Source organism: Hyperolius riggenbachi, chromosome 2 (assembly GCF_040937935.1).
Source record: "Hyperolius riggenbachi isolate aHypRig1 chromosome 2, aHypRig1.pri, whole genome shotgun sequence".
Classification (NCBI taxonomy): domain Eukaryota; kingdom Metazoa; phylum Chordata; class Amphibia; order Anura; family Hyperoliidae; genus Hyperolius; species Hyperolius riggenbachi.
This window is the reverse complement of record NC_090647.1, coordinates 189,060,950-189,085,898: the sequence shown is the minus strand read 5'-3', so window position 1 is coordinate 189,085,898 and position 24,949 is coordinate 189,060,950.

Sequence of the window (24,949 nt, the reverse complement as noted above, 5' to 3'; positions counted from 1 at the left end):
AAGTGTTAATATTTAACAATAAATTTTGCAAAATTATGCACTGAAAGAAAAACCTTAAGATTATATATAAAAGAATTAGGTTCTACACAAATTGCTTTGTCAAGAGTGTTTTGACTTAAGAAATAATTCATACATCTCTTCACTTAAGAAGCACATAACATCACAATTCTTGCAACTGTAAAATATGCATTTCAGCCTCATACATATAGTATGGAGTTACAGGAGATAAGTGCCCTTACTTTATCTCACTTGGGAAAGAGAATGCTACATGAACAGAAGTATTAAAAGAAAAAAAATGAAAATATTCCTTTTAAAACTAATAGCCCTCCTAAAATGTAACAAGGAATAGAATATAGACTCAGGCCTCGTTCACAATGACATGCTGCTTTGTCTTCAGGAACACAATGCAAAAGTACAAAAAAGTCATACCACGCATAACGGCCATGTTACATTGCTTACAGTGAGGTACAGTGAAGAATACAGACAATGAAAAGTATGCTTCCCTGTACCTGTTAACGTGTGCATTTAACGGTAACTTACTACGTGCAGTATTTTACCATACCGCAACACGTTACACCACAATGCTAACACTACACTGTGAACATTGCATAGACTTATCATCACAGTGCATTGTTACAGGTTGCAATGCCTCCATAATGTCCCGCTGTGAACGAGGCCTCAAACAAAGACAATTTTGGGAATATTAAGGATAATACTAATATTATGGATCATATTTGACTAAACTAAACTACACTATGCAAACAAAGTGTTGCTAGGTGTGCAAGAATATTTTACTATATTGCTAAGCAGCTTTATGTAAAACTATGTTTGGCACTAACCATATTTCCATCAAGGTTGAAGTGAAACTCCACTTTCATAAAAAAAAGTATTATTATAAATGCTTCATAGGTCTTTTTCACAATGAATTTGTTGTTGTTTAATATTTTCTTTCCACTTCACATTATAGCCAGCTATTAATTTTAAAATGGACTGTTAGCTCAGATTGCATTTCTTTTCAAGCACTGAATCTGACAGTATAAGCACTCACACTAACTAAGGTTATAGTAAGAGTATAAGCAGATTATTTTAGTAAAGTTGGAAAAGACAAATGTTGTCTGTGCATTTCTTTATAGTAAAAGTGTTTATGACAAACTTAACTACCCTAAGGCAAAAGGTGCAGGTACTTTTGCCACCATTTTGGGCCACAATTTGCACCACTATTTGCAAGCATTCAGATGCACTGTATACAGCACTGGGTCCATATGCTGGCTTCCAAAATAATCAACCCCCCCTCTTGCATGCAATGGCATGGCTTCTGTGCAAGGGGGTGGAACTATGTGCCGGAAGATGACGCATGGACTCGACATGTATGTAAAAACTTTATTCAAAACACACAAAATGCACACAAAATCGCAGCAAAATTGCTTTTGCACAGTGATTCAAAAGCGATTTTGCAGTGCTCCTATGCTTTGTATCGGAGTGCAATTGTTTAAGAAAAGCTGCAGGAACTGCAATTGCAATTTCACTAATCACTTCTGTGAACTCACCTTTTCATTTCATTTCATTTTCATTAGTCTAGCGCTTTTGGAATCACCAGCAATTTCAAGGCATGGCTAAAATCGTTCTAGTGGGTCATTGCTAGTGTTGGGCGAACACCCGGATGTTCGGGTTCGGGAAAGTTCGCCGAACATGGCCGCAATGTTCGGCAGGTTCGGGCCGAACCCCGAACTCCCCGAACATCCCGCTTTTGAGGGCCCTATGGGGTCGCAGGCATAAGGGGGGAGCATGCCCCGATCGCGGGGGGGGTCGGAAATTCCCCCCACCCCCTCCGCTAGCGCTCCCCCCTCTGCCCGCTTCCCCTTACAAAAGTTTCAGGAAGTACCGGTCCGGTGGTAGTGGGTGGCTGGCAGTGGGCGGCACTGTGAAGTGAGTGACTGAGGAGGAGGAGTCCGGAGAGTGACGCGTTGAGGTAGGCCGGGCAGCGGGCGGTTCAGCAGTAGTACGATACTACTGCTGAACCGCCCGCTGCCCGGCCTCCCTCAACGCGTCACTCTCCGGACTCCTCCTCATCAGTCACTCACTTCACAGTGCCGCCCACTGCCAGCCACCCACTACCACCGGACCGGTACTTCCTGAAACTTTTGTATGGGGAAGCGGGCAGAGGGGGGAGCGCTAGCGGAGGTGGTGGGGGGAATTTCCGACCCCCCCCCCCCCGCGATCGGGGCATGCTCCCCCCTTATGCCTGCAACCCCATAGGGGGGCAGTATTCGGCCGAACAGGGGCCCTGTTTGGCCCTGTTCGTCGGCAGATTAGTAGTTCGGGGCGAACCCGAACTTAAAAGGCCGAACACCATCAGGTGTTCGGCCGAACTCGAACATCACCCGAACAGGGTGATGTTCTGCAGAACCCGAACAGTGGCGAACACTGTTCGCCCAACACTAGTCATTGCCCTAAGGCAGTGGTTCCCAACAGGGGTGCTCATCCGGATTCCAGATATCCGGGAAACCCGGATATCCAAACTTTTTTATGCTATCCGATTCATATTCAGATTCTTCTCTCTCTCTCTCTCTCTCTCTCTCTCTCTCTCTCTCTCTCTCTCTCTCTCTCTCTCTCCTCCTCCTCCTCCCTTGTTTTGTCTTGTTTTTCAGGGATTTATAGGATGTCAAAAGCAAGCTCACATACATTGGCCAGGAATTGAACCCAGGTGAACTGCTTGGAAGGCATCTATGTTCACCACCATACCACCAACACTACATGCTGAATTTGAAGTCTGGAAGATTCCAGGGCAAGGGTGGGAAGGATTAAAAGCTAGGTGGCCATGCAACCATTCCTGCTAACCTAAAGCTTACTTGTGTCTTACAACACATTGGCTTAAGACTTTACCAAATCCAATGCTCCAATATGGGGAAGCTTCTCTGTTTGCTGTTTGCTGTTTTTTTGTTTTGTTTTGTTTTTTAAGTGTGGTGTCACAGTTCACTCATCTCTTCAAATACAAGAAAAGCCCAGGAGTAGTCTTAGCTATCATAATATCTATGTTACGGCAGGGCTCTTATTACACTTTCTCTTACAGGGCTATGGAAACCGTTTTGCCCATGCGATAAAGCGAGGCGCAAAAATTAAATCATGCCTAGCAGAGGATGGTTTCAATCCATCAACCTCTGGGTTATGGGCCCAGCACACTTCCACTGCTCCACTCTGCTTACATTTGTATACAATCTTCAAGTTTAAGAAGGGTACATTAGTTGAAATAGTTACACTACAATCTATGTTACAGCAAGGCCCTAATGACACTTTCTCTTAAGGGGCTATGGCCGCCGATTGGCACATGTGGTAAAGCAAGGTATAAAAAACAAAGTACACCTAGCATAGGATGGTTTTGATCTTTCAACTTCTGGGTTATGGGCCCAGCACGCTTCCACTGCACCACTATTGAGTTCGGATATCTGATTAAACTCGATACCCAAAAGTTCGGATTCGGATATTCGATTTGGATCCGGATATCTGGGTGTCCGGATCCAAATCTATTCAGATTTTAAAAATTGGTATCCGAGCACCCCTGCTCCCCAACCCATGTGTCGAGACACATGCACGTGTCGCGGCAACCTCGGGTATGTTTTGCCATTCTGCCTTTGGAGTCCAATACTAGGCATTAACCACTTCGCAACTAGTGTTGGGCGAACAGTGTTCGCCACTGTTCGGGTTCTGCAGAACATCACCCTGTTCGGGTGATGTTCGAGTTCGGCCGAACACCTAATGGTGCTCGGCCAAACCGTTCGGCCACATGGCCGAACTAAGAGCGCATGGCCGAACGTTCCCCGCACGTTCGGCTAGCGCTGTGATTGTCCGAACGGGTCACGTGGTTCGGACCCCGAACGCGCTCTGATTGGCCGATCGGCTCACGTGGTTCGGCCCGAACGCGCTCTGATTGGCCGAACGGTCACGTGGTTCGGGTAAATAAATACCCGAACCACGTCATATCTCCGCCATTTGTCCGTGGGTTTAGCTTTGGGTAGGCAGGCAGGGTAGTTCGCGCTCCAGCCACGCTAGCCAGGGTCCCCCCAGTCATTGTGTGTCGCTGCTGGGAACAGTAGTACACCGCTCGCTCAGCCACACTATATAGCATTGTGTGTACTGCCACTGTGTACCTCGCTCAGCCATGCTATATATAGCATTGTTTACTGCCACTGTGTGTACACGGCTCAGCCAGACTATATAGCATTGTGTGTACTGCCACTCTGTGTACACCGCTCAGCCAGACTATATAGCATTGTTTACTGCCAATCTGTGTACACCGCTCAGCCAGACTATATAGCATTGTGTGTACTGCCACTCTGTGTACACCGCTCAGCCAGACTATATAGCATTGTGTGTACTGCCACTCTGTGTACACCGCTCAGCCAGACTATAAAGCATTGTTTACTGCCACTCTGTATACACCGCTCAGCCAGACTATATAGCATTGTGTACACCGCTCAGCAAAACTATATAGCATTGTTTACTGCCACTCTGTGTACACCGCTCAGCCAGACTATATAGCATTGTGTGTACTGCCACTCTGTGTACACCGCTCAGCCAGACTATATAGCATTGTGTGTACTGCCACTCTGTGTACACCACTCAGCCAGACTATATAGCATTGTGTGTACTGCCACTCTGTGTACACCGCTCAGCCAGACTATATAGCATTGTGTGTACTGCCACTGTGTGTACACCGCTCAGCCAGACTATATAGCATTGTGTGTACTGCCACTCTGTGTACACCGCTCAGCCAGACTATATAGCATTGTGTGTACTGCCACTCTGTGTACACCGCTCAGCCAGACTATATAGCATTGTGTGTACTGCCACTGTGTGTACACCGCTCAGCCAGACTATATAGTATTGTGTGTACTGCCACTGTGTGTACACCGCTCAGCCAGACTATATAGCATTTTGTGTACTGCCACTGTGTGTACACCGCTCAGCCAGACTATATAGCATTGTTTACTGCCACTGTGTGTACACCGCTCAGCCAGACTATATAGCATTGTGTGTACTGCCACTCTGTGTACACCGCTCAGCCAGACTATATAGCATTGTTTACTGCCACTCTGTATACACCGCTCAGCCAGACTATATAGCATTGTGTACACTGCTCAGCCAGACTATATAGCATTGTTTACTGCCACTCTGTGTACACCGCTCAGCCAGACTATATAGCATTGTGTGTACTGCCACTGTGTGTACACCGCTCAGCCAGACTATATAGCATTGTGTTTACTGCCACTCTGTGTACACCCTCAGCCAGACTATATAGCATTGTTTACTGTCACTCTGTATACACCGCTCAGCCAGACTATATAGCATTGTGTACATCGCTCAGCCAGACTATATAGCATTGTTTACTGCCACTCTGTGTACACGGCTCAGCCAGACTATATAGCATTGTGTGTACTGCCACTGTGTGTACACCGCTCAGCCAGACTATATAGCATTGTGTGTACTGCCACTCTGTGTACACCGCTCAGCCAGACTATATAGCATTGTGTGTACTGCCAATCTGTGTACACGGCTCAGCCAGACTATATAGCATTGTTTACTGCCACTGTGTGTACACGGCTCAGCCACACTATATAGCATTGTGTTTACTGCCACTCTGTGTCTGCTGGGAACAGTAGTACACCGCTCACCCGCCACTGTATAGCATTGTGCTCTGTGTCGCTGCTGGCAATAGTGGTACACCGCTCACCCACCACTGTATAGCATTTCTGTACTGCCACTGTACTGCTGCCAGTCAGCGTGTACTTTAAGGATAAGTGAAATGAGGAAGAAATCTGGTGAAAGAGGGAGGGGCAAGGGAAGAGGTGTTTCCCCTGACGGTTCACGTACAGGCCACAGGGGAGCACCCAAGAAAACCCACTCAATACCGCCCATGTTGTCCAGGACAACAACCCTCACAGATCCAAAAGAACAGGACCAGATAATTACTTGGATGACCTCTCAAGCATCCAGCAGTGGGTTAAGCAGCACCAGCACATCACGCACGAGGTCCGAGTCCTCAGCCAGTTACAAGGAGCCAGTGGGCACAAAGCTGACACAACCGGCAGCGACACCACGCAAACAACTGCCAGATAACCAGTCCAATGAATTACCTCAGGACACAATGGGGTATTCGCAGGAGCTATTCCCAGCCCAACAAACTTCCACCTTTCAAAGGTCAATGGAGGAACAGCCAGAAATGTTGTGCCCGGATTCACAACCATTAACTGTGGGAAATGCACCGCGCACTGAAATACAAGGCGAGTCCGAGGAGGACTCGGAAACCCAAATCCCAGAGCAAGTTGGGCAGGAGGGGTTGCAATTGCAGGAGGTCGGCCGACAAGATCTGGAAGACGACGTTGGAGTGAGCTGCGCAGAGGTTGTTCTGGGGAGCTCTACTCCACGGCGGCGGCCCCCCACAATGACATATGACGAGTTTCAGGAGATGGAAGAGGAGGGTATGGACAATGTGGACAGAGACCCAGATTTTGTTTGTGAACGAGAACATCGCCGTCGTAGCAGCAGCACAGATGAGTCTGTTGAAGAACCCACTGCTGCACGAGTTCACCTTGTGCCACAAGGTAGGCGGCGCGCAATTTCAGGCACCACAAGCGTGGAAGTTCAAGTGAGAGGCAAAAGAGGCGCAAACAGAAATCGCCAGCAAGGCAGGTGCTCCAAAGTCTGGGCTTTCTTTGAAGACTGCACTGAGGATGTTACCATGGCGATTTGCAAGGTGTGCAAGACCCGCCTGAGCAGGGGGAAAAGTATTAACAACCTCTCCACCACCAGCATGTGCCGCCACATGCTATCCAAACATCCCACTCTGTGGGCAAACTCGACAGGACAGGGTACCAGCAACACTGCCTCCCTTGGGTTCATCACCAGACTCACCACCAGACCTGCCTCAGCAGCAGCAGTAGCCCAGCCATTGCGTGGTTCACAACATTCACAAACATCAGACGACGCTGACACTGTCACTTTCCGGAGTAGTGCTCTTGAGGTCTCCCAGTGTTCATCAAACACAACAACCAACAGCCCTTCAGTGTGCAGCCCTACGGTTCAGTTGTCTGTCTCGGAGATGTTTGAGCGCAAGAGGAAATTGCAAGCAAATGACCCCCGGGCCGTGGCAGTAACAGCCAGCATAGCCAAGCTTCTGGCCTGCGAAATGCTGCCATATTGAGTGGTGGAGACAAACAGCTTCAAGGGCATGATGTCAGTGGCCATCCCACGTTACGTGGTTCCCAGCCGCTACCACTTTGCGCGCTCTGCAGTGCCTGAGTTGCATGAGCACGTGGTCAGCAAAATAACCCGAAGCTTGAAGAATGCCGTTGCCTGCAAGGTTCACCTCACCACTGACACCTGGACGAGTGCGTTCGGCCAGGGTCGATACATCTCCCTTACCGCGCACTGGGTGAACCTTGTGGAGCCTGGCAGCGATTCCTCACCTGCTACGGCGCGGGTGTTGCCCACGCCGCAAACAGCTGCACCGCCGTCCCTCCCACTGGATAACAACAGCAGCACCTACCTCTCTGACTCCTTCTCCTCCAACGCATCTCAAAGCTGTACCTCATCCGGAAACGCGAACCCAGCACCAGCAGCAGTAGGATCGTGGAAGCAGTGCAGCACAGCTGTTGGCATGCGTCAGCAAGCGTTGCTGAAGCTGATCTGCCTTGGGGATAAGCAGCACACAGGGGAGGAAATTTGGAGGGGAATAAAGGAACAGACGGATTTGTGGCTGGCACCGCTGGACCTGAAACCGGGCATGGTTGTGTGTGATAATGGGAGTAATCTCATTCGCGCTTTAAGGTTGGCTAAGCTGACACACATCCCTTGCCTGGCACACGTGATGAACCTAGTAGTTCAGCGGTTCCTGAGGACATACCCAGGCGTGGCCGATCTTCTGTTGAAGGTGCGACGAGTGGCCAAACATTGCAGAAATTCCAGTACTGCTTCGGGGGCACTCGCCAAGATGCAGGAGCGCTTCAATCTCCCCCACAATCGCTTGCTGTGTGATGTCCCTACGCGCCGGAATTCTACGCTGCACATGCTAGCCCGCTTTTTCGAGCAGAAGAGTGCAGTGGTCCAGTACATGACGGCGCAGTACCGAGGCGCATCCGGACAGCTGCCAAGCTTCTGTGGATCCGATTGGGCCAACATGTTGGACCTCTGCCAAGTCCTCCAAAATTTTGAGCAATCCACGTTGCTTGTGAGCAGTGACAACTCTTCAGTCAGCATTACCATACCACTGCTGTGTTTACTGAAGAGGTCAATGTTGAAAATCAAGGAAACAGCTGTCATGATGCAACTGGGGGAATCTGAAGGAGAAAACGATCAGTGTGATGGTACCAACATCAGGCCATCCGCCTCAGGAAACGTTGGCCCCAGCAGCTATGACGAAGAAGTGGAGGAGTAACAGCTGGAGTTGGAGCAGGAATTTCCTGCCACCACTGACGAGGGCCAGAGCGGTGCACGTTGGACTTCCACAATTCAGCGCGAATGGTCAGCAGAAGCAGACCAGGAAGAAGGTGACGACTATGATGCATCACAACAACTATCACAACGCTCACAAGAGGATGATGAGGATTCTGGTAGGACTCTGGCACACATGGCTCAATTCATGCTAGACTGCATTGAACGCGACCCACGCATTGTGCCCATTCTGGACAACACCAATTACTGGGTTTATACCCTTCTGGATCCACGGTACAAACACAATGTTCCAAAGCTGTTTGAAGAAAGAGTCAGACAGGTCAAAATGGAAGAATACCAGCAGGCCCTTGTGGAGACTTTAGAGAGGAGATTGACATCCTCCCCCTCCTCTAGCCAGTTGTACGCCGACAGACTGACTTCCGCAAACCCAGAACGACCAGGAGGGCAGCAAACAACACAAGCCGCAGCTAGTGCCCAAAAGGGAATGGTATCGGCAGTGTCCTTATAGTGGGAAAATTTTCTGACACCCATGCAGCAGCAGCCCACAGAACAGCAAGCGTGCAGATCCACCTCCAACACCGATCGCCTGGAGAAGATGGTCAAGGACTACATGTCAGATGGCGTAGCTGTATCTAACAATCCATCTGCACCCTTCAACTATTGGGTATCTGTCATGATCGCTGCTGCAGCAGGTATTGCTGGAAATAGTAGTGCTGCAGCTCAGGCAGTTCTGATCTCTTTCCATGCAAGCTGCATAGCTTTGTCTGTCTTTCCCTGCTGTCAGCTTGTGACTGATTATCATTCACCTGTTTGGGAATCTGCATGTCTGCTCCCATTGGATGACCTCAGTATAAAGATCTGCTTCCTGCAGGACTCCTCGGGTTTTCATAGCTTCAGTTTAAGCCTGTCTTGCTGTTGCTTCAGCCCCCGATCGTGTTTCTTGTTCTAAAGATACTTTGCTGGTCTTTGCATCATATATTGGTTCATTGCCAATATATATGCATACCAGCACGTTTATTATTTTCCTTGTATTCGTGTTACGTTGATACATCAGTGTCGCTGATGTATACGTACACGAACTGTTTATATCCTGTGTGCAGTTAGTCAGCTTTCCAGCACGTTTTGGTAGGTTGCGCGTACCATGACCACCCGTGCTGAGGTAGTTACCCTGCTCCTGGTTCTATTTGTGGATTGCATTCATCTCTGCGAAGAGATAACGAATCCTTCTGAATCCTGTTCTGTTACCGTTTGTGGATTGCGTTCATCTCTGCGAGGAGATAACAAATCCTTCTGAATCCTGTTCTGTTACCATTTGTGGATTGCGTTCATCTCTGCGAAGAGATAGCGAATCCTTCTGAGTCCTGTTCCCTGTATTGCTCCAGTCTAAGTCAGTGTTCCTGCTTATGTCATATATATCGGTTCATTGCCGATATATACATATGTTAGTCAGACGTTACAAATAGTTTCATTGATAGCTGTAATTGTAATACGCTAGGAAAACATACTTATTGTATTTTTGTCTGTGTTACGTTCATCTATCTTGATCCTGCTATTTCCTGACTATCCTGTCCTGTCTTTGTGAGGCACGCCATCGCTGCAAACGCATTGGCTGCCTCATTTCAGTCTGTCTTGTTGTGGACGCTTGCTGTCACTAAGTAGCGGCTAGCTAGCAAGCGTTCATTCTGTCTACCTGTCCTGATCTCCTCAGTTCTGGTTTATGCGCTCAGCGCTACCTTGCGCTGAGACGTTATCGCAAAAGTATTGTTTGTGGCTGTCGGATCTGCACCGGCTCTGTGCGCCACAATCTCCTTTTGGAGTCAGTCCTCCCCTCCACTATACTAGGGATAGCCTGTTTCCTTGTGCTAGTGTGTGTACCTCCTCCACGTCAGCTCATGCGTTGCATGCTGACTGTGGAGAATACACCACCAAGCCTTACATTATGAAAAACCCCATTACCAATCCCCATTGTGGGGGGGATTCCCAGAAAGTATGACACTGTTAATTATGGTTCATGTTCCTTTAAGAAATTTGGAGAACTTAACTCTGAAACAGAAAATGAGTTTTTCTCTGAATGTGCCAGGTTCCTGGCCAATCCCGATCTCCAAGCGACTCCTGTTTCAACCTGGGCACTCCAGCTAGTTTATATTTTGTTTAAAGGGCAATTGTTTCAGTGGGCATTTGATGTTCTCAATCATTCCGATTTGAAAGAGAGACCGCTGGAATTTCTAACGTTTGTGATCCATAACTGGTTGCGCATAGATCCATTGCCTTTTCCTCTAAATGAACTCCTGGCAGCAGGCCAATCAGCTTCCCCTTCAATTGTTTGCAAAAATGATCAGCAAGCAGAGAGTGTTCCTGATAATTTTCCTGCAGCTTTGAATAAATCACCAAAGGCAACAGGGTCTAAGGCAAAACGCGAACGTTCTAAGAAACGTGTCCGATCTGCAGAGTCGTTATCCTTAGCGACTGAGACCTGTAATGAGATTCTGCCATTAACAGATAATGAAATGCAATTGTCTTTCAGGGGAGTTAAATGGACTTATGAGACTACTAATGAACTTTCCTCCCTGGCTAGGGAAAATAAAGATTTTTGTTTAAAATAATTATCTGAGTATGATTATGAGGAGATATTACAGAGTATTGAACAAATCAACTTATTTGTGAACCAAGGGAAGTTTGCATACACTACAGTTCAACACTTGCTACAGGTATTGGAGATTCTTAAGAATAAGGAATCTGCCAATCACCTGCTAATTAACCCTATACATGTGCCTGCCACAATCATATCTGCCAACTGTGATCATCCTAAATGTTTCGCTGTTAAGTATGCATGGGATCCTCCATTCCTCAGTTTTGCCTAGTCCAGCGGGGGCTGCTGCAATACTGACTTGTTCTGCAGCGCCTCATGAGCTCCAATCCAGTGTATTAGATGAGTCTCTGTCCAGTCCAGAGGTAGTTGTGGAGTCCCTATCTGGTTCAGTGCATACATCAGAAGATTTGTCCTGTCTTGTTAGTGCCCCTGAATCTGATTTGTTACTGACTTTGCTGGAATCAGCGACATCTAAGTCTGATCCTGCATTCTCGTGTAAAAGTCCAGTAGTTGCGAAGTCTAGTCATGATGATTTTTTTTTGGCCAGTCCTGGTTTTGGTCCTGTCTTGGCTGACCCTGAGGCTCACAGTTCCTTGACATGCCCAGAGGTTTCTCTTGTGCCAGTGTGCCCAGATGTTCTTTGTGTGCCAGAATGCCCAAGTGTGTCTAAGGTGTTAGCGTGCTCTGATGCTTCCTTAGTGGGAACATGTTCTGATGTTGCCAGTCTGCCTGCATGCCCAGAGATGGTTCTGGTCCCTGAAAGCCCTGATCTTGATGTTTGTCCTTGTGGCCCTGACTCGGGAATTGCCCTAGGTTCCATAGGGGTTCTTGATAGTTCTCCATGTGAGCCTAAGGGGCATTCTGACCTATGGGGATCTCTTTGGAGCTTCAAGGTGTTCTGGGAGGTCTCTGAGAAAACTTGTCCTGGTGCCTTGGACTGGTTCAACAGTGGGTTTTGTGTTGGTTAAAGACAGTCCCGGTGGGCATTGCAAAGGCTTTGGCGTTTTTGAACGGTTCCTGGAAGGCGGTGGGTATCGCTCAGGGAGTTTCGGAGGGCTTTCTTCTGGAAATCATGGTTCTGATGGGTGTCACACTGGGGCTTGTAGTACTGATGGGCATGGTTCTGTAGGTTCTGGTTCTGATGGGTCCAGTCTTGTGGGGACTGATTCTGGAATTTGGTCTTGCCGGGCTGTCCCGGTCATCATGAATTATCAGTCAGACTGTTTTGTTGGGAATTTCAGTTTTGAAAAGCGTCTGGAATCCGCTTTTAAGGGCGGGGGTACTGTCATGATCGCTGCTGCAGCAGGTATTGCTGGAAATAGTAGTGCTGCAGCTCAGGCAGTTCTGATCTCTTTCCATGCAAGCTGCATAGCTTTGTCTGTCTTTCCCTGCTGTCAGCTTGTGACTGATTATCATTCACCTGTGTGGGAATCTGCATGTCTGCTCCCATTGGATGACCTCAGTATAAAGATCTGCTTCCTGCAGGACTCCTCGGGTTTTCATAGCTTCAGTTTAAGCCTGTCTTGCTGTTGCTTCAGCCCCCGATCGTGTTTCTTGTTCTAAAGATACTTTGCTGGTCTTTGCATCATATATTGGTTCATTGCTAATATATATGCATACCAGCACATTTATTTTTTTCCTTGTATTCGTGTTACGTTGATACATCAGTGTCGCTGATGTATACGTACACGAACTGTTTATATCCTGTGTGCAGTTAGTCAGCTTTCCAGCACGTTTTGGTAGGTTGCGCGTACCGTGACCACCCGTGCTGAGGTAGTTACCCTGCTCCTGGTTCTGTTTGTGGATTGCGTTCATCTCTGCGAAGAGATAACGAATCCTTCTGAATCCTGTTCTGTTACCGTTTGTGGATTGCGTTCATCTCTGCGAGGAGATAACGAATCCTTCTGAATCCTGTTCTGTTACCATTTGTGGATTGCGTTCATCTCTGCGAAGAGATAGCGAATCCTTCTGAGTCCTGTTCCCTGTATTGCTCCAGTCTAAGTCAGTGTTCCTGCTTATGTCATATATATCGGTTCATTGCCGATATATACATATGTTAGTCAGACGTTACAAATAGTTTCATTGATAGCTGTAATTGTAATACGCTAGGAAAACATACTTATTGTATTTTTGTCTGTGTTACGTTCATCTATCTTGATCCTGCTATTTCCTGACTATCCTGTCCTGTCTTTGTGAGGCACGCCATCGCTGCAAACGCATTGGCTGCCTCATTTCAGTCTGTCTTGTTGTGGACGCTTGCTGTCACTAAGTAGCGGCTAGCTAGCAAGCGTTCATTCTGTCTACCTGTCCTGATCTCCTCAGTTCTGGTTTATGCGCTCAGCGCTACCTTGCGCTGAGACGTTATCGCAAAAGTATTGTTTGTGGCTGTCGGATCTGCACCGGCTCTGTGCGCCACAATCTCCTTTTGGAGTCAGTCCTCCCCTCCACTATACTAGGGATAGCCTGTTTCCTTGTGCTAGTGTGTGTACCTCCGCCACGTCAGCTCATGCGTTGCATGCTGACTGTGGAGAATACACCACCAAGCCTTACAGTATCGAAGCTAGACACCTGGCACGAACTGGCAATGTACGCAATAGAGGTGCTGGCTTGCCCGGCAGCCAGCGTTATGTCGGAACGCTGTTTCAGTGCTGCCGGAGGCATCGTCACAGATCGGCGTATCCGCCTCTCCACAGAAAATGCAGACCGTCTGACTCAAATTAAAATGAATCAATCCTGGATTGGAAACGACTACGCAACACTCCAGGACCCCAACCAAGTAACATGACCAATGAACATCTGGGATGGTTTAGCGTTTCCGGTCCCTGTTTATTGAACCTCTCATCTGTATTACATTTATGACTGCATGGCGGCAAAAAGCATTGCTGCTATATCCGTACGCTTTTTGTCCTCATGCAAGGCCTGGGTTGTTGTGTCTCAAAGCGTGGCCTTCTCCTCCTGCGCCTCCTCCTGTTCTATCACGTGTGCTGCTGCTGCTGCTGCTGGGTTAGCGTTACCGGTCCCTGTTTATGGAACCTCTTCTCTTTATTACATTTATGACTGCATGGCGGTAAAAAGCATGCTATCCGCACGCTTCTTGTCCTCATGCAAGGCCTGGGTTGTTGTGTCTGAAAGCGTGGCCTTCTCCTCCTGCGCCTCCTCCTGTTCATCACGTGTGCTGCTGCTGCTGCTGGGTTAGCGTTACCGGTCCCTGTTTATGGTACCTCTTCTCTTTTTTACATTTATGACTGCATGGCGGTAAAAAGCATGCTATCCGCACGCTTCTTGTCCTCATGCAAGGCCTGGGTTGTTGTGTCTCAAAAAGCGTGGCCTTCTCCTCCTGCGCCTCCTCCTGTTCCATCACGTGTGCTGCTGCTGCTGCTGGGTTAGCGTTACCGGTCCCTGTTTATGGAACCTCTTCTCTTTATTACATTTATGACTGCATGGCAGTAAAAAGCATGCTATCCGCACGCTTCTTGTCCTCATGCAAGGCCTGGGTTGTTGTGTCTGAAAGCGTGGCCTTCTCCTCCTGCGCCTCCTCCTGTTCCATCACTTGTGCTGCTGCTGCTGCTGGGTTAGCGTTACCGGTCCCTGTTTATGGAACCTCTTCTCTTTATTACATTTATGACTGCATGGCGGTAAAAAGCATGCTATCCGCACGCTTCTTGTCCTCATGCAAGGCCTGGGTTGTTGTGTCTCAAAAAGCGTGGCCTTCTCCTCCTGCGCCTCCTCCTGTTCCATCACTTGTGCTGCTGCTGCTGCTGGGTTAGTGTTACCAGGCCCTGTTTATGGAACCTCTTCTCTTTATTACATTTATGACTGCATGGCGGTAAAAAGCATGTTACCTGTGCAAAGAAACATGACATTTTCAGCATTTAAAAGACAGTTTTTCCTTTGAAACTTTACAATCAATTTTCTCAAAAACTATAAGCTCTTTTTCAAATATTTTTTTCCCTCTTGTACCCACTCCCAAGGTGCACATACCCTGCTAATTTGGGGTATGTAGCATGTAAGGAAGCTTTACAAAGCACGAAAGTTCGGGTCCCCATTGACTTCCATTATGTTCGGAGTTCGGCGCGAACACCCGAACATTGCGGCGATGTTCGGCGAACGTTCTCGAACCCGAACATCTAGGTTTTCGCCCAACACTATTCACAACTGAGGGGTTTTACCTCTTGAGCACAGGAGCAATTTTCACCTTTCAGTGCTCCTTCCATTATCTCGTCTATAACTTTATAATTACTTATCACAATGAAATGAACTATATCTTGTTCTTTTTGCCACCAATTAGGCTTTCTTTAGGTGGGACATTATGCCAAGAATTATTTTATTCTAAATGTGTTTTAATGGGAACATAGGAAAAAATGTGAGAAAAAATGTATTATTTTTCAGTTTTTGGCCTTTATAGTTTTTAAATAATGCATGCTACTGTAATTAAAACCCATGAAATGTATTTGCCCTTTTGTCCCGGTTATAAATTATGTCCCTATCACAATGTTTGCCGCCAATATTTTATTTGGAAATAAAGATGCATTTTTTTCAGTTTTGCGTCCATCCCTAATTACAAGCCCATAGTTTATAAAGTAACAGTGTTATACCCTCTTGACATAAATATTTAAAAAGTTCAGTCCCTAAGTTAACTATTTATGTATTTTTTTAATTGTAATTTTTTTTTTAATTACAAAAAAAAAAATTGGTGGAGAGTGGGAGGTAATGAGTTAATTTTTAGTGTATAACTAATATATTTGTATATGAAAAATGCTTTAGGGTGTAGTAAGTAAGTTTTTGTTTATGTGACCTGCAAGCGTACAGGAAGTACGCTTGCAGGAAGTTCAGGGAGGCTGGGAAACTTTTTTTTTCACAATGATCGCGCTGCTTCTTGTAGAAGCAGCTGATCATTGCGGGGGGCTTAGATCAACAAATGGGAAAGGTTTTTTCCGTTCATTGTTCTCCGGGCAAGCGGGCGGCGGCGTGCACGAGAACGGGGGCGCGCGGACCGTGGCGGGAGCGGCGTCAGGTGGGGATTTCTCCGTCCCTTGGTGTTAACAGGGTAGAAAAAGGGACGGAGAAATCCGCACCGCTGGGGGTAAAGTGGTTAAACCACGGAGGTGATGGCGGTAGTATTTCTGCCACTTCTCCAACTGTGGATAGAATCATATGGGGGGTGGGCGGTTCCAGAACGCTCCCTTGAGCCTATCATCTTGGGCTCTTATTTTACAGTCCCCACGGCACTGTAGCACTATGGGTAATGTAGTTTGGGCCCACCTGATCACCATGATCACCATGATCACATCCCTGATTGGATTAGATTACAGAAGCCCATGCACTGCCACTGACAGTGGCAGTTTGTGAACAGTTGTGGACTCATAGCTGGCTGACTAAATGTAAGTACCTTTATGTAGTCCTTTAGCACAATCAATCTGTACTTGAAGCCTATGCATATTAGAGGTGGGCAGTTCTAGTTAGGTTCGGGGTGGGAATGAGAACATCATGCCTGATACAGTGGCTTCACAGCTTTAGCTTGAGTGATGGTGTCTGATGCATGTATTTTGGGGCAGTTCAGCTTGTTGAAAGGCAGACTGAGATACAGCCTCCATATGCTACTTTTTTAATAAAAGAGCTATGTTTTAGAGAGCTTTAGTTATTTGGTTGTGCCTGCCAACCAGATCTTTGGACTGTAGCATGGCCCCAGCAGCAATCACTATGCTAGCAGCAGAAGTTACCGTTGTGTCAGTAGCAGCCATTAGCATTGTGCCAGTAGCAGCAGTTATCACTGTGCCATCAGCAGCAGCAATGACTGATTAGCAGCTACCACTATTAAATCCGAATGTGGCTCATTGAAAAACGAATTGTTTTTATTAACTAATTCTTCTTCAGGCATTATACAGAACAGAATCAGTACTGTACAACAGTTATATTCACTGTTGTTCTGATCCAGTTCTATATAATACCTGGAGAAGAAACGTAATGTTTCGAAAGCTAGCAATTAACCTTATACAGTTAGTCATTAAAAGTATTACCCAAATTGTTGTTTGTTGGTTTGATGTCTGCATTTCTGCTCCACGACTAACACCGGACCATACTTCACTTGCAAAATTCTATCAAGCTACTTTCCTTCCAAGTTTGATAGTGGACCTCTTCCCTGATAGACATGTTGTAGAAAAGGCTTTGTTATCCCTTTAACAGACTGAACCTGCTTAGGTCACCCAATGAAACAAGACATTTCCAATTGGTTAATAGCATCAATTTAGTGAAAAAGTACTGAGACTGCCAAAATTTCTTTCTTAAAATCTTGCATGTGCATAAATAAAACCCTTGACATTAATCTCATGGGAAGAATAGTCTAAGATACAAAAACTTTTAGCTGTCTTGAATGGAGAAATAGCTTATAGCAAGACCCTGGGCACAAAGCTAGCTGCAGAGCTTAAATGATGGTAAGATGTGCAAGCATAATCCGACACTGAACAATTATTTTTTTTAAACAATTGTTCAATGAACATTCATGTTCAAATTCACTGAAATTGGCCACAAACTCCTAAGGGTATCTGCTGTTGTGTGCAGACATAGCAGTCATTGTCTGATCCATCCAATGTCATACTGATCAGATGATTATCATCTTATGTTTATAAGTACCTAAAAAGCACAAAGGCTTACCAACTGGAAAGAGTTTTAGCTATGGCAATAATAAACATTGTCAAATGAGCTAAGGTAGAATTTAATGAGGCAAGGCTACATCTGACTAGGCCACAAATCTAGCCATGTTTAATGGCTCTCTGTACAAGGTCAGAATACAAATAGAGTCAAACATTTGTATTGCCTTTACTGTGATATGAATGTATGAAATAATTACTGCTGAAGTACAAATGACCTCTGCTTTAAATCCTTGATTGTCATACATGTAGAATACAGCACCTTGAAAATCAATTGCATTCTTTCTATATCTAAGTGGGTCACGTTTTCTCTGTAATATGTTTAAGAGCAGCTTGAAAATGCTTTAAAATAGTACAGCTGCCTGGCTGATGTGCCAAACATTTGAAATAGGTTATCTAAAGTGACACAAGGTCAGATTGTGTCAGCATAACTCCCCTCCATATTTTGAGGCTCAGCCAGAAGCATTGTTAATGTTATTATCACTTAATAGCAAGTTCTTTCATATTTCATTTACATCACTTACTTTGTTGACAATTCTTTGTCATATTCACTGTTTTCCTTTCATTTTTGTGATTTCCTGCAAAACACCTGAGCATGTTAAGCATTTCACATTTGTGCTGCTGACAGGTAACAGCGGTATGTTTGGAAGGATGTCACTTTTCCCAAAAAGTCACTTAAACCAGTTAAAAACATGCTAATTGCTAACATGCTAAGGATGTTAAAGTCAATGTATCAGTTCTAATTCTAAGCACAGGGTAATAACATGCAAAAATGTCCATGCATGACATGTCCCTGCTTTGGTATTAAAGCGGACCTGAACTCAGAACTTCCTCTCTGCTCTAAAAGATATGCAACAGCATAATAACCTTTAACCACTTCAGCCTGCAGTCGTTTTCACTTTATGCATACAAGCAATTATCACCTCCCATTCATTAACCTATAACTTTATCACTACTTATCACAATGAACTGATCTATATCTTGTTTTTTCCACCACCAATTAGACTTTCTTTGGGTGGTACATTTTGCTAAGAGCCACTTTACTGTAAATGCATTTTAACAGGAAGAATAAGAAAAAACTGAAAAATATTCATTATTTCTCAGTTTTCAGCCATTATAGTTTTAAAATAATACATGCCTCCATAATTAAAACCACGTATTGTATTTGCCTAATAGTCCCGGGTATTACACCATTTAAATTATGTCCCTATCACCATGTATGGCGACAATATTTTATTTGGAAATAAAAGTGCATTTTTTTCCGTTTTGCATCCATCACTACAAGCTTATAATTAAAAAAAATAGAAATATTTCATCTTTACATTGATATTTAAAAAGTTTAGACCCTTAGGTAAATATTTCCGTGCTTTTTTTTTTTATTGTAATGTTTTTTTTTTTAATTAAACATTTTATTTGGGTATTTTTGGGAGGGTGGGCTGTAAATAGTAATTTTTTAATGTATATGTGATTATTTTTTATTTTTTTTACATGTAGATGTAGTTTTACTTTTTGGCCACAAGATGGCAACCTTGAGTTTGTTTACATGATGTCACTCTAAGCATAACATGTATGCTTAGAGGGATGTAGGGGGACGTAAGAGGCAGAAAAAGTGATGCTTCCAAGAGAAGCAGTCGCTTTTTCTGCCAGGGAGAGGAATCAATCATCGGGCACCATGTCCCAACTAATTAATTCCTGGGCTAACGATCGGCCGCGGGAGCGCACATGGCCTTCTGGACGTAGCTTTTATGTCCAGAAGGCTTAAAGTGGATCCGAAGTGAACTTTTACTCATTGCATAATTGTGTTCCTTTCCTATTGTTTATAGGGCATACCTCAAGCCAAATACTTTTTTGATTTTGCTTTAATACTCTAATTCCCTATAAACTAAATAAACCATGCCCACAGGTTTTCAGAGAGCCTTGGCAGTAGCAAGGGCTCATGTGAGCTCAGTCTGGGCAGGAGGAGGAGGAGGTGTTACTAGCCATTGATTTCAGAGGCAGAGAGGTGGAGGGAGGAGGGGGGGTTAGGTTTTTTCACAGGCTGAGTGCTCAAGATACAGATAAGCCTGCATCTGTGTAATGTTTACAAACAACATGTCTGCTGTCATTGTATCACAGGAAGAAATAATCATTTTCTATTAAAGCTGTTTGCAGCTAGATTTGCTGTGTAAACGATCTAAACTTTAGATAAGATATATAGACAAGTTACTTGTTATAGTTAGTTTTTCATCTCAGATCCGCTTTAAATGGTTAAGGAAAAACATTTCTTTGTTACAGCTGGTACAAATCCTAAAATACATTTTTAGTGCTTCCACTTCCTACTTTCATGGAAGCAGACATATTGTTAACATCCTGTGCTTTCAAATTAGCTTATCTGCCATGGCAGTCAGCTGACACAAGGTAGAGATCAGATTACAACTTGTTATTAGACACAGGTGAGGGGAATAAGACAGGCTAAACTCTCTAAATACATACAGGGTACATTTCTCTTTGTTTTCCTTCTGTCCTGTGCAAGAGTTCAATTGTGCTGCATCTGCATGTATTGTTATCAGTTATACAGCCTCTGCTATAGACTCTTTCAATTGCTTAGCCCTTAGTTACAGGTCATAATTTATAGTAAACTGTAGTCATTTTGGAAATGAGTTCCATTTGCTCTCCTCATCCCATACTAAGAGACCATATATTGTTTGCTGATTGCACAGAGAAGCACACAAATGAATGACATTTCCACAGCTGCAGTATCATATTTCATTTAGTCGGTACAAACATTTTTCAACCCTTTAATGGATCTCGTCCACTAGAATTTAGGCTCATCTTCAGGTACAGATACAAAAATATGAGCTAACAGCTAAGGTCTGGTACACACCGACATTTCTCTTTGGGCTGTCAATCATTCTGACAAATTTCCTGGTTGAAGATTTGTACACCATGCCATGAATGTCAGGAAATACATTTATGTTATATATGGGAGTTTGTAAATGGCTACAAGTTAAAACAGAAAGATCTACAACGTCAAACTACAAATTCGCTTGAGTGTGAAATTAAGTTTATGTTTTGTATTTTTTTAAAATAAACATTCGTTTTTTAACGACTTCACCTCCAAGGTTTTTTCCCCCTTAAACACCAGAGCAATAGTGCTCCTTCCATTCTTCCCCTATAACTTTATTACTACTTATCACAATCTATATCTTGTTTTTTTCACCACCAATTAGGCTTTCTTTGGGGGTACTTTTTGCTAAAAATGATTTTATTCTAACTGCATTTTAACAGGAAAATTAAGAAAAAAATTGAAAAAAAAATCATTATTTTTCAGTTTTCAGCCATTAAAGTTTTAAAATAATACATGCTACCATAATTAAAACCAACACATTTTATTTGCCCGTTTGTCCCAGTTATTGCAACATTTTAAATGTTTCCCTAGTACAATGTATGGCACCAATATTTTATTTGGAAATAAAGGTGCATTTTTTCAGTTTTACTTTCATCACTATTTACAAGCCATAGTTTAAATTAACAGTAATATACCTCCTTGACATACATATTAAAAAAAAGTTCAGTCCCTAAAGTAACTATTTATGTATTTTTTTATTGGGTTTTTTTTTGTACAAATTTTTGGGGAGGTAACTATTGTGGAATTTGAGAGGTACAGGGTCAATTTCAAATGTAAAAAAAAAATGTCTTTTAATAAATAAAAAGTTTGTGGATGTAAATTTAATATTTGGCTACAAGATGTTCATGCACATAACTTCCCTATGCGTAGTATTAATACGCAAAACAGGAAGTAATGCGTGGACGTTTAAGTATCTTTTTTGTGAATGATGACTGCGTTCCCATTCATTGATCTCCTGTCTAGCGATCAGCGGCAGTATTGAGCATGGGAGAGTGTGTGTGTGTGTGTGTGTGGGGGGGGGGGTGAGCTCGAGTGCGCAGCAGCAAGCGAAGAGTATCCACGTCCCTGAAAGGTAAAGCAGGGGCAGAAATATTCGTAAAGTGGAGGTAAAGTGGTTAAAATTTAAAGGACCACTATAAAAAAATAGAAAAAAATACCTTGTGAACACATACTTACAAGACATACACGTAAAATGCACTATAAATTAGTTTTCCCTATGTTTCTCCCGCTTACAGTAAGTACTAAAAATCTGATGAATCCGACAAGTTGTCCATCTACACACCTAGTCTATTTCCTCATGGAGGATGCACAGTATTTCTTTTATTTGTTACAAAATAACTTACTGGAGAGGATCTATACAAAGATGCTGACTAGCCAGCATTTTTGCAGTCTTGTTGAACATCTGCTGTTCAGAGAATTCCCCGTGAGGAGATCATGAGGACAGGGACTAGCCCAACATCTGTCAGTAGGGATGCGTAAGCAGCATTTTCAAGCAGCCCTAATCTTTCTTAGCAAGGCTCTTGTCAAATTAAAAGTCAAGTTAGGCAAAACTGAGGATTTTTACCATGTCAGTGATTGTAAATTATACCTTTTTGATGTTTGCACAACCTTTTGTTCAGTTTAGTCCTCAATATTGGTTGAAAGATGATTTCTTTAAACATTTCAGTTTGATTATTGATCATTTCAATTTGATTGGATTATTTAACTTCAATTCATGATTGCTTTGTCTAACCAAGTTTTACAAATCTAACACACATTTTTTTTTGTAGACCGATCTAAAGTTCGGCACAACTAGTCTTAGTCAGCCAGCACTTTAAATAAAGATATCATTGTGCAATAGCTTATCATTTATCAGTAGTATGTTCCTGCAAGACTTGCTGAAATGGCTGAAATTCCTGAAATCTAAGGATCCTGGAGTCCTCAATGACAGCGTAATGTGTTCACTAGTCTGCGGTCATAAATCATTACTAAATATCATACCTTACATTGTTATAAATATTATTTTAGGACAGGATAGTATGCTTCTTTATTTATTAGCTCTGCTCTTCAATGAAAGTCACTGTAACTTTTAGTAGTGATATAACATCATTTGTTGCTGGATGCTTTATTCTGGATTCTTTACTAAATTAACTCATCAAAATGGTATGCTGGGCTGGGATGTGGCATTGTATGTGGCCAACAATACATGATAGGTAGGCACTGAGAAAAAGTATAATAGCCGTGTTCCTAAAAATAGCTCTATGTCAGTCACCATTGTTGAATGAATACTTTTTTTTTTCATATGAAAGAAAAAACTCTTCTGGAACTGATTGTACTGTTGTATCTTTCACATCGGTTAAAACTAAAACTTTTAAGTAAAAAAAAAAAAGGGCTTGTTAAATAAATAGTAGTCACACGGTATGGGTAGTGTTCATCCTAATCCCAAGTAAGGCCAATTCAAATTACTCCACAGCACTACAGTATCAGTAATGCTTGTAAGAACTTACCATCCTCAAATGTGTATGCTTATAACATACAGACTGTATTACATTCATACACTTATTTACCCTTAACTATATTCCTTTTCCCACAGTGCTTATGCTCAGATATCCCGAATAGCCTAAGCTAATGTGGTACCCCAGTATATATCTCTGATAGATTTAAAAGGTATATGAGCTTGATCTTGTTCATTACGTAAAACAAATTTTGAGTTTTAAAAAATCCTAAAGCTTGTATAATATAACTGAAAAATGTATTTCACTTAATTAAACATGGTAATGGATATGTGTAAATTATTCATATAACATTAGGGTGTCTCTAATAAATGCATGCCTGTCAAAGGATGCTTGAGATAGGGGGTACTTTGCATGTAGAGAGTTTTTAAAGGGTGTACATGTGAAATAAAAAAAAAATAAGAAAAAAATAGTGGAGCACTTGGAATAATAGCAGGTCTTCCAGGGAAGTAAAAAGGCAACCACAATATATCTCTTAAGTGTGATGGGTCTAAACTAATTGGTAAGGGATAGATGCATCTCCACAAGGGTTGGGTCACTCACCCTATCCTGTATAAAAGTAATTTTCCTAACTCAAAACAGCCACCGCATGGAATTAAATAAACTGATCACTAAGGGGGAGGTGTTCCAAAAGTGATTAAAACAATTAAGAAACAGTTGCATATTGTAAGAAAACTTACCTCAAGGATGAAATTATACGATTAGAAAATAAACAAAAAAAGCTCTTTATTGTGAACACAAGACAACACATTTCCTGCTTACTCATTGGTTTTCTCCGGTCAATATACAGGGCCAAATCCTATTGCTGAACTCGCCAGCACTAAGCGCTGGTGAGTTCTTAATTCAGGAGATGGGAGCATTGCCTTATCCTATTTAATTTAAGACCCCTCCCCCCCCGGGCTTAAAAAGCACTCGATTGGGCAATATAACCGGCAAGCGAGTTCTTTACATGCTATCCAATTGCTCTTTTTATGTCTTTTTTATGTAACATGAGTGTTAGCTTGGACCTGCAAAAGGCAGGTCTTAACATGCTAATGCATGGCGTCGCCATTGCATCTGGGGGGTCTCTTTTTAGTGAGGAGACCACCCAGAGCTCCCCATCGGGCCACCGCACATCTCTGAAGTCCCCCATCATGTAGCTGTGCCATGTACCCCTGTCAATATACATACCACCGCTAATCACTCACCACCTCTCGCTGTAAGTTTCCCCTCAAATAATTACAGTGTATGAGTCACTGTAATTTCTGTGATTCAGAGACCCGGCAATGCATCTTTGAAGCTCTTGCCGTATCTACCCATTGGTCCATTGTCTGACTGCGGAAGATAGTGGCGATGTTTGTCGTGTGCGCACATGCGTGGGGAGTGAGACCGTGGTGCTGAAGAACAGAACCACAGAGTAAAGTCTGGCTCCCCATTACCTGGTAAAAGGGATCATTAGGGTGCATGAGTAATGCTCCCTAATGATCGGCCTTCGCACGAAGAAAACCGGCAATAGGATTTGCCGGTAATCCTCACGTGATGGCAAGGTGATAAGTAGCTTGCATCCGTGAACTACTTATCACCTGGAATAGGATATGGCCCACATTGTCTTAACCAGCCGGGCGGTATGGACGAGCTCAGCTCGTCCATCACCGCCGGAGGCTGCCGCTCAGGCCCTGCTGGGCCGATTTTCATCAAATAAAGAGCAGCACACGCAGCCGGCACTTTGCCAGCCGCGTGTGCTGCCCGATCGCCGCCGCTCTGCGGCGATCCGCCGCGAGCAGTGGCGAAAGAGGGTCCCCCCAGCCGCCTGAGCCCAGCGTAGCCGGAACAAAAAGTTCCGGCCAGCGCTAAGGGCTGGATCGGAGGCGGCTGACGTCAGGACGTCGGCTGACGTCCATGACGT